This window comes from Nicotiana tabacum, chromosome 10 (genome assembly GCF_000715075.1).
Source record: "Nicotiana tabacum cultivar K326 chromosome 10, ASM71507v2, whole genome shotgun sequence".
Taxonomy (NCBI): Eukaryota; Viridiplantae; Streptophyta; class Magnoliopsida; order Solanales; family Solanaceae; genus Nicotiana; species Nicotiana tabacum.
The window spans coordinates 124,195,581-124,206,739 of record NC_134089.1 but is presented as its reverse complement, the minus strand read 5'-3'; positions in this window follow the sequence as shown (position 1 = coordinate 124,206,739).

Here is an 11,159-nt window from a genome sequence, read left to right as displayed (position 1 = left end):
AAGCTTAATGTAATGACAAGTTTGATTTTACTATATTACCCCTTAGCCTAAAATCAGTTCTCTTTATTTTGTCATTAATGATACATACACAGAGAATTGACCTCTTCTCTTCACAGCTGATGCTATGAAAAAACTGGTTTTTTAGGCAACAATGACCTGACCCTATTGAACACCTCACTAAAATTGACTACTTTACACCTAAAACATGGCTGGCAATCACTGTACTTAAGCAACCTACATAAGCTACTACTACTGCCTACTGTTGTCTGACAGCTACAGTTTTGATTTTTTTTTCAAGAAAATTGTTTTGCTCCCAATGAGGTCACTTTTTAGGTTATGAACTCATGATTTTGTAATTGCGTACGATATGTTAATTTTATAAGTCATCTTAACTAATGCTACAGCAAAGATACAAAATACTTGAACATGATTCATGAGCTAAATTGACCAACTTTTTGTTTTATTTAAGGTGTTGTTATTGTTAAGAGTTCCGCGATAACAAATTAATTAGTACGTGCTTTGATAGTTTAAAACTTTTCATAGCAATCAAGACACGTGTAATCGTGCATGTATGTTTATTAGAAAGAGAAAATAATAACGGAATAGATGATGCAAAATTAATTTCTACCTCATTTCAACATTAAAAACCATGTCTCAAAAATTTAAAAAGGAAAAAATGATATCAGTTTCCAAAAATTTGGACAACAGGACAAGGGAATTAGTTTGAACAACTTATCCTAAGCAGGCTTAATTTTTGAAGGAAGTTAAAATTAGCTCACATTTAAAATCATGGCAATAAGATTGCGAGTTGCAAACACTAGTGATCCAATATATGGAGAAGTCGCTGCAAATGTAAACAAAACAGCTTTTTGTTTCAACTTTTTGTAGTTTTTAGAGCATTTTATGTCATTATACTAAATTTGTGAGTTCCATGGATGTGATATTTCTTTCCCAAAGAGAAACCACCTCTATTTTTGCCACTATATTCTGTAGTTATTTTCAAAATCTTTCTAGATCTTTTCCCTTTCTTTTAGGCTATAATATTCTGGTTCAGTATTTTCTAAGAATGAGAACGATTTGTCAAACTTGCGCAGATTTATTATTGATTTCATGACTGTTCCTTTTGACCAAAACCTGCTATATTTAAAACATTTGTTACAACGGCTCACAAGGGGTAAGTTTGTAATTTCATCTCATTTGATCACATTAGATCAACGTCCCTCCCACTAAAAGATCCCCGACTCAGAAATATAAAAGAACACCCCCTCCATCACCGTAACCCCACCAACAACAATAATAACAAACTCAGTGTAATCTGGTAAGTAGGATCTGGGAAAAATAGTATTATTGGCGAAGCCACATAATCACAAGGGTGCTCAACTAATCACTCTTCGTAATGTAATCACAACATTATTAAAAAGAAACACAATAACGAATAAATCACTAAAAGGAAACAGTACTAACAATAGAAAGATAAATACAATAACCCCACCTTCCAAAAGAAAACAACCCCAAGATTGTAGAAATATAAAAGAACACATGTCTATTGTAAATATTTATTCGCATGTGATGTTTATATTAAATTGTCTTAGTTTTTATGCATTTAAGTAATTAATATTTTAAATTTAATTTCAGCCAAGGGTCTTTCGAAAACAGTTTTTCTACTTTTCTAAAGTAGAAGTAAGGATTGCATACACTACCCTCCCCAAATCTACTGAGATTTCACTAAATTTGTTGTTGTTGTTGTAAGTGATTAATAAAATGAGAATTTATCTTTTAGTTAAGCTTAAATGATAATACAAATATTATCATGTATTTAATAAATTAGTATAAATAACAAATACCCATATCCTCATTTTTAAATTTGTTCTTTTTTTCTAAAAGGAAAAAAAAAACTCCTTGGGCAAGCCCCAATCCCCGGCGGGGAGAGGGGTGTATGGGGAGGAAAAAGCCTTTGCTTAGTGAACAAATGTGACTTTCTTAAATATGATTATGGCATGGGAGGAGAGATAAAAAGCCACTATTAGAGGAGGAACAGAGGCTTTGATTTGAAGCATAAACTTTTTCATTAAAGTATGCTTCAGACAAATCCTTTCTAAACTTTTCATACTTTAAACTTGATTAATTAAGTGAATAGGGTATGTGCTTATACTAATTAAAGTGGCACAGTGGGCGGGTTCTATTATTTAGCCCGAATTTTGACCCGAATGGATTATCATCACTACTTAGTCGTCTAATCATATGCATCTCACATGGGAAAGTAGGATAACCCTCATTAGCTTGTTTCACAGTAACAAAACCTTGCACGTGCACCACATGAATGGCACGTGGAATTACTCTTAACTTTTTAATCCTTTTCTTTTTTATATTTGGGTGCGTAAGTGTTTGCCATTAATCAGTAGGATATGTAAAACATTTCAAACAGTATCGATTTATTTGTTTATTATATGTATGTTTGGACAAACACGTTTTCGAAAAAAGATTCTGAAAAAAAAACTATCTATGGACTAATGAGTCCTTAATCTTTTCATTTTTTTATTTTTGAATGTGTTGGCCATTGATCAGTAGCGTATGTAAAAAATTTCAAGCAGTATCGATTTATTTGTTTATTACATGTTTGGCTCGAGTTCATTGCTATAATTGAAGGGCTGCGTATAGATATTCGTAATATGCAGCGGAAGACAATAACAATCCTAGGCAGATCTTTTCGTGTTTAAAATTTATTTATATACCAAAGATCGGATCTAAGACGTATCTGGTAAAGAGAGTCTCGTTTCAAAATTTCTTCGATAGTGCGAAGACTCTATGCGTATCCACACCGAGACCGATCCTTGTTATCAACTCTTTGATCAACGAAACCCGCGAACAAATTGAACGAAAAACTTCTGCTGAAATTTTTTTCAAAAAATTCCAACTCAAACGTACAAGAACAAGAAACATTTTTCTTGTGATTATATTTTCTCTCTTGGCTTTGTATTGCACTCTCACTTTCATAAAGTGGTTTTTTTCTCAAGAAAAATAATGCAACAAATTTTCTCCATCACCATTTATATAGTATCACCTACAAACTCTTTTCCTTTTTGGTTGAGGTAATGATTTACTTAGGTAAAAGTTTATATCAAAAATAACTTTTGGATTTTTTCTAAATAAAGAATCGGTAACCCATTCTTAATGGGTTTGATTCTGCCGAATTCTACTTGGACTTTCCATGTAGTGCAATGTCAAAGTTGGAATTGTAATAACACCAAATCCAATTCAATATTGGATTTTCTTATAAGTCATTATTTAATATTTTGCAAAGTTCAAATTCCATAACCAAGGACTTCATATAGTCGGCATCTCTTATGGGATTTACAATCCAATTCAAAATTGGATACTTTATTAATATCTCATGTATATAGATATCAATTATGACTATTAAATATACTAGTATTAGTACCCGCGCGATGCGCGGACACAAATCATGTCGGATTGTGATTTGGATTATTTGAATTATGTATAAATAACTTCAAAATACAAACCTTCTAAATAAAATTTATAGATAATCATTAGATATTAATTAAGAAGCAAGACATGAAACCATTTCTCAAATCTCATATTGGATAACCTGTTTTCTTTTTCTATATTTATATAATCCAATAGGTTAATTTTAGTACTTGAATTTCATTTCGTTATCAATATTAAAAATTACTAACTATCTCATGTGGTGATTTGTCTCGTCTAAACATATTAAATTATATTATTTTAATAAAATTCTCAGTATTAGTTTTTTTTTTTTGTCTAAAGCTTAAATAAGTCTTATTCTTTTAAATTTTACATAATTGTTTTTGTTCTTTGCTTATAATTATTAAATTATTTATTATTTAATATTATTATACTTTCATGTGAGTTTTTCGGCTTACTAATTGACTTAATATTTTGCTTATTATCCTTTTAATAATTATCGATAAATATTATTTTTTTTATTCTTGAAATTTAAAATATTTTACGCTTTTATCCTCTTACTCGAAACTATTTTACTATTTAAATCTATAAATAATATTTTGGAATATTATTCAATTATTTAATTTATTTTATTTTAAATTAATTTAATATATTCTCACGTTATATCTATTTTATTTTCTTTATACAGTCTCTTCCCTACTAAGAAATTTTTAATTAATATTTTACCTGTAATCAAAATAATATCATATTTGACTTTAAGTTGTAACTTTGATTAGTATAAAATATTAATATATAAGTTCCTTGATTATTATATTCCAAATCTATTAAGTTTTTTTATATTTATTTTTTGTATTACATGCAATAAAAAAAATCTCTTTTAGTTTCAAGATACAAAATTTGACTTTTAATTTTAGTCAATAAAATTACTTATATTAGATATTTATTTTATATTTTTTAAATTTTAATTCTTATCTAGTAAGACTTTAATTTTTGGTGGTCATATCCATAGTTTGAGCATTCTCATCATCAATTTAAGAACTTTCTAGTATTAAGCAAAATTGTCTTTTCCTTTCATTTCTAATATTTAATTTTTAATTATTTTTTTACTTTTGCTATTATGTTATCAAATATATGATATTATCACAGTTTTATACGACTTTTAATTAATTTGCCACTTTATTTAGTATTATTATCAATTACTATCCTTTAATATAATATAGATAAATTTAGAAATATTTTAATCTTAAAATAAATATCTATTTTATTTTAAAAATATTGCTTGTATTCTTAATTTTTTTAAATTTATCAATAGTATTTTTAAGTATTTTATTTCACTTTATTTTATTTTCTAAACTAATTCTTAGCATAAATATTCTCACACTATTTTTAATATTTTTAAGTTCTTATTTTATCTGTTAGACATAAGTTGTGTGGTATTATCCACAATATCATCTTTCTTATCTTAATAGATAAATAACAACTTTCTCATCTCAAATTTAAATAATTTTTATCATTTTTCTTTATGATGAAAGTTTTGATTAATTTCTCTCTATTTATTCCTTATTTTTGCTATTCTATTATTCAATACATAATATTATTACATTGTTATGTGGCTTTCATTAGCTTGTTTAATTTAATATCTATTTCTACCACATTCATTTTAATATTAATCATAAAAGTTAATTTCTTATTTGTTTGAACACATTATATCTAATGATAATATTTTCACTGTCATTTTATTTCTCCATGTACTATTTCTAAAAATAATAAAATTATGAAATGAAAGAAAGCAGATCAAGTGGTTAGTTAATAATTATATTTGGAAAGCTATCAAAATTTATTTAGTATAAGAATGTGAGTCAATTTTAATTGATTTCTACCATAAATTAAATTTGATCAAATCTAAGTTGTTTTAATCCTTATTAAATTTGTCTAAAAATCTATTTAGATCATGTCTTAAAAATACTAAGTAAAAATATTTCTATTTAGATTATTTCTCCATGTACTATTTCTAAGTGACATTTTCTGAATATGTCACTTGGCTTAATGTCATGCCTCACTACATTCCTTTTATATATATATATATATATATATATATATATATATATATATATATATATATATATATATATATATATAATATTTAAGTTTTTTCTTATCTTATAAATAACTTTATACTTTACGTAAGATCTTATTTTACTGCTAGAATTTTTTAAATTTTTGAAGTCAATAAATTTTTAATATCTTAAGTAAGTTTTATTTTATATTTAAACTTACTTCAAAGTATAAATAGTCATAGGTTATCTCAATTTACGTCTTTCTATATTTTTTTATTTTTTTCTATTTTAGTTTTTTAATTAATTTTTTACCTCCATATTTCTAGCTAATTTAGAAGAAAATCTATGAGTGGATATATATATATATATATATATATATATATATCCATATTTCTAGCTAATTTAGAAGAAAATCTATGAGTGGATCAATATATATATGTATGTATGTATAAAGAGAGAGAGATTAGATTTGTCTAAGATATATTTGGATTATGTATAAGATTCATTAAACTACTTCCTTTAATTATGTTTCCATTTATAATTTCTAATAATTAATGGTGTCCTACAATTGCCAAGTGGCTTCATTTTAGCTTGCCACTTGGCTTAACCACAATGCATACTACTCTCCTTTTAATATAATATAGATATCATATATATATTTCAACCAAGAGAAAAAATTTTCTTTTCTATTCCAAATAGCAATTTCAATTCGTTCACAATATTAATTATAATTTCTGTGCTAGCAAAGAATATAATAATATTTTATTTGAACTAATAACTAAATTATTTGACTGATTAAATTCTTTAATTTAATTAACAAATAATAAAGTAATTAATCCTTTAACAAAGATCAGAACACTAGTTAGTGTGCGACCCGTTAGGTTCAATACTAAACCGGTAGTAAATTGACCACATCAATATACTAATCAAGGGTGGGATCTAGCAACACTCCTTAACGACCGGATAGCATGAAGTTACAATTTACTCTCAAGAACCAGTAGAAGAATAATGTAGTAATTCCTTCTATCCTTATAGCTCTGGATCACCATTGGATATGGTTCAACTGGCAAATCCTAATAGGCGACCAACTATGTGTTCATGTCAAATATAATCGACCATTGAATGACCTAAGAAACTCTTGTCTTCTTTCATTCAATCGCCCTGGCCAAGGTCTTAGTTTGGTCGTTTATAGTTCATGACAACATGGTGCTTAAACTCATTACCAAGAGTTGACAGATTCCATCTTGATCAATCACTAATTCTACAAACATTTAATCATACCCAATATCTTTTCAAATATCGCCCCAGGGCCATAGGTATCTGGTATCAAAGAACAATAAATAACTTGTCAATTACTGTGACGATCTCAGGTTGAAGGAAATTCTTACATCACATTCTTCAAGAGAATATCCTATTGATAGTTTATGGTAATTCTAACTATTAGGAATTATCCAATGAGTCGGTTCAATGACCATATCTCTATATGCATCATCTATCTATATAATTTAGTTAATGAGATCAACTAATCTTTATCCCATAAATATGATCACATAAATATTGATCTAACCGGATTACTAATGTCCAAATTAATAATTCTACGATCAAGAACAAATTTAGATTAAATTATAAGAAACTTTACTCTCATTATCATGATCTCCATCACAATGTCAAGTCTCAAAATTTAATCAAGGACCTTATCAAATTAATCAAACAATTAATAACAATGATAAAAGAATATCAAATGCCATATATATTTTATAAAAATATGTTCAAAAAAATATGTTCAAATCATCAAATATGATATTGGATCTAGGGCATATCTACTATATCCCTAACAATCTCCCACTTGCACTAGAGCCAATCGCTCTTGTACTTATTCCCAATTTCCACTTGTGCTTGTCAAACTCCTTTGTGCCAAGAGCTTTAGTGAATGGGTTTGCAACATTTTCTTTTCCATCAACCTTTTGAATCTCGACGTCTCCACGTTCAATGATCTCTCTTATCAAGTGATACCTTCGCAGAACGTGTTTGGACTTTTGGTGTGATCTTGGTTCTTTTACTTGAGCAATGGATCCAGTATTGTCACACAACAGTGGAACCGCACCTTCTATTGAAGGAACCGCACCAAGTTCAGTTAAGAACTTTTTCATCCATACAGCTTCCTTAGCAGCTTCACTAGCTGCTATACATTCTGCTTTAGTCACTGAATTTTGCTACTGTAGCTTGTTTGGAACTTTTTCACCTCACCGCACCACCATTTAAGGTGAATACATAACCAGAAATAGATTTGTTATCATCTCTATCTGAAGAGAAACTTGCATCAGTATAACCTTCAAGTTTCAACTCAGAATATCCATAGATGAGGAATTGGTCTTTAGTCCTTCTTAAGTACTTAAGAATGATCTTCACCACCTTCTAATGTTCCTCACCAGGATTTGCCTGATATCGGCTAGTCACTCCAAATGCATAAGCCATATCAGGACGTGTACATGTCATGGTATACATGATAGCTCCCACTGCACTAGCGTATGTGATCTTACTCTTGCGTTCTCCCTCTCCAGGTGTTTTAGGACAATCCTCCCTACTGAGAGTAATTCCAGTGCCTATCAGTAGATAGCCTCTTTTGGAATTATCCATGTTATACCTCTTTAAGATGGTATCAATGTACAAAGACTGTGAAAGTCCAAGCATCTTCCTAGATCTATTTCTATAGATCTGTGTTCCTAATATATAAGGTGCTTCTCCCAAGTCTTTCATGGAGAATTGTTCAAATAGCCAAATTTTGGTATTTTGCAATGCCGATATGTCATTCCCTATGAGCAATATATCATCAACATACAATACTAATAATATAATTGTTCTCCCACTAACATTTTTGTACACACAAGGTTCTTCTTCGCATCTAACAAAATTGAACTTTTCAATTGTCTTGTTAAAGCGAATATTCCAACTTCGAGAAGCTTGCTTTAGTCCATAAACGGATCTTTGTAGCTTGCAAATTTTATTAGGATCAGACGAAGATGTGAAACCTTCAGGTTGTGTCATGTACACATCCTCTTCTAGCTCACCATTAAGAAAAGTTGTTTTCATATCCATTTGCCATATTTCATAATCATAGTATGCTGATATAGCAAGCAAAATCAGAATAGATTTGAGCATTGCCACGGAGAGAAAGTCTCGTCATAGTTGACTCCTTCTTTCTGACGATATCCCTTGGCAACAAGACGGGTTTGTAGGTCTCCACCTTTCCGTTTGCTCCAATCTTTTTCTTAAAAACCCATTTACAACCAATAGGTTTTATATCCTTTGAAGGTTCAAATAAAGTCCATGCTTTATTTTCCTTCATGGATTCTATTTTGGATTCCATGGCCTTTTGCCATTTCTCATAATCAGAACTTTGTATAGCCTCTTCATAGGTATTAGGGTCATCATCATTATGATCAACCTCATTTGATACATCATCTTGTACCATTAAATTTAATCTAGCTGATACATGACGTTCTCGTGTAGACCTTCGAAGAGGTACTTGTACAACCTGTTCACCTTGTGCTAGATTTGGTTGTTGTTCAATTTGGTTTGGAACTGGTTCATTAACCTGTTCTTGAACTTCAACCGTTGAAGATGGCAACTTCAAAACATCCAATAAAGGTTCTTCAACTTGGGTCTCATGATCTTTATATTGTGTTGATTTATTAGTTTCTTGATCTTCATCAAGTTCTATTTCTCCATTATAATTTCCTTCTAAAAGAAACTCTCTTTCCAAAAAGGTTGCTCCTCTGGCCACAAACACTTTATGGTCAGCAGGGTGATAGAAATAATATTTCATTGTTTCCTTGGGATACCCAATGAACCTATACTTATCAGATCTTGAGTCAAGTTTATCAGACTGTAGTCTCTTAATATAAGTTGGACAACCCCAAACTTTAATATGTTTAACGTTAGGCTTACATCCTTTCCATATCTCATATGGTGTTGTAGAGACTGACTTAGTGGGAACTTTATTAAGTAAGTATGTTGCTGCTTCCAAAGCATATCCCCATAAATTTATTGGAAGATCAGTGAACCCCATCATAGATCTCACCATATCTAATAAGGTTCGATTTCTCCTTTCAGACACACCATTGTGTTGTGGTGTTCCTGGAGGTGTCCACTGTGAGAGAATCCCATTCTCTTTGAGATATCTGGTAAAATCTTCACTAAGATATTCTCCACCTCTATCAGACCTTAGTACTTTGATACTTTTATCAGTCTGCTTCTCAACTTCACTACGGAACCTTTTGAACATTTCAAAAGATTCAGACTTGTGTTTCATAAGATATACAAATCCATATCTTGACATATCATCAGTGAAGATGATGAGGTAAGAATATCCACCTCTAGCTTGAATTTTCATGGGCCCACAAACATCTGTATGAATTAGTCCCAATAATTCAGAAGCTCTTTCTCTACTTCAAGTAAATGAAAATTTGGTCATTTTTCCTTTGAGACAAGATTCAAAAGTTGGATATGATTCAAAATCATATTTGTCAAGGTACCCTTCCTTGTACAACTTGTTAATTTTTTTTCTCTCCAATATGACCAAACCTACAATGCCAAAGGTATGCATGATTTAATTGATCATCTCTTTTCCTCTTAAGACTTGAAACATGCATAATCGAATTAGCATTCACATTAGGTAAGACATAAACATCATGTTGGAGATAGTCATTCACATATAAATTATCACTATAATAAATAGAGCAAATACCATTGCCTTTATTAATGCGAAAACCACATTTGTCTAACATAGGAGCTGAAATTATGTTCGAAACAAATTTAGGAACGTAATAACAATCATCCAACATAAGTACTTTGCCCGTAGACATTATTAAAGAAATTGATCCTACAGCTACGGCCGCAACTTTTGCACCATTTCCAACTTGTAGATTAACTTCTCCTTTCTTTAGCCTCCTACTTATCCTAAACCCTTGCAACATATTACAGATGTTATAACCACTGCCAGTATCTAATACCCACAGTGAAGAATTAGTAATGACATATTTCTTCACTTTTTATGTCTATATAAAGGCCTTGTAATAGATAGGAAAATACATACAATTGAAGAAGAAATAAATTCTCTTCCTTCTTTCTATCTCTATTATCTTGTTCAAGTTTATAGTAAATTGCTTTTAGTTTTATAACACGTTATCAGCACGATTGCCACCTCTATTTTTCACAATCACATTCTAGCTGTGTTCGATTCTCCTTCAGGTATATCACTATATATTCTTTTGGTTTATGGTAATATATATGCACCAATATGCTATTTATTAACAAATTCATATACCGTTAAGCATTTATTTTAGTAGATCATGTTACAGAAGTTCTCTTACCTTGCTTATTGTTAAAGAAAATATAAGATATAGATCTTAAGTGTGTTAAACTAACAAAATAAAATAGTGATAACTCAGGTGACTAAATAATAATTGTACATACTAGTTTAAATTGCTTTACAATTGGTGGAAAGTAATATTTGAATATATTCACTATATTACCATATATGATTATTCCTCAAGTCCCCGTTTATAATAAATTGCTTTTCTTTTACTATACTGAATATATCTGTTTATGTTTATTTATATACTATATAATTCTTGTTTATTTGACATATATATTGTA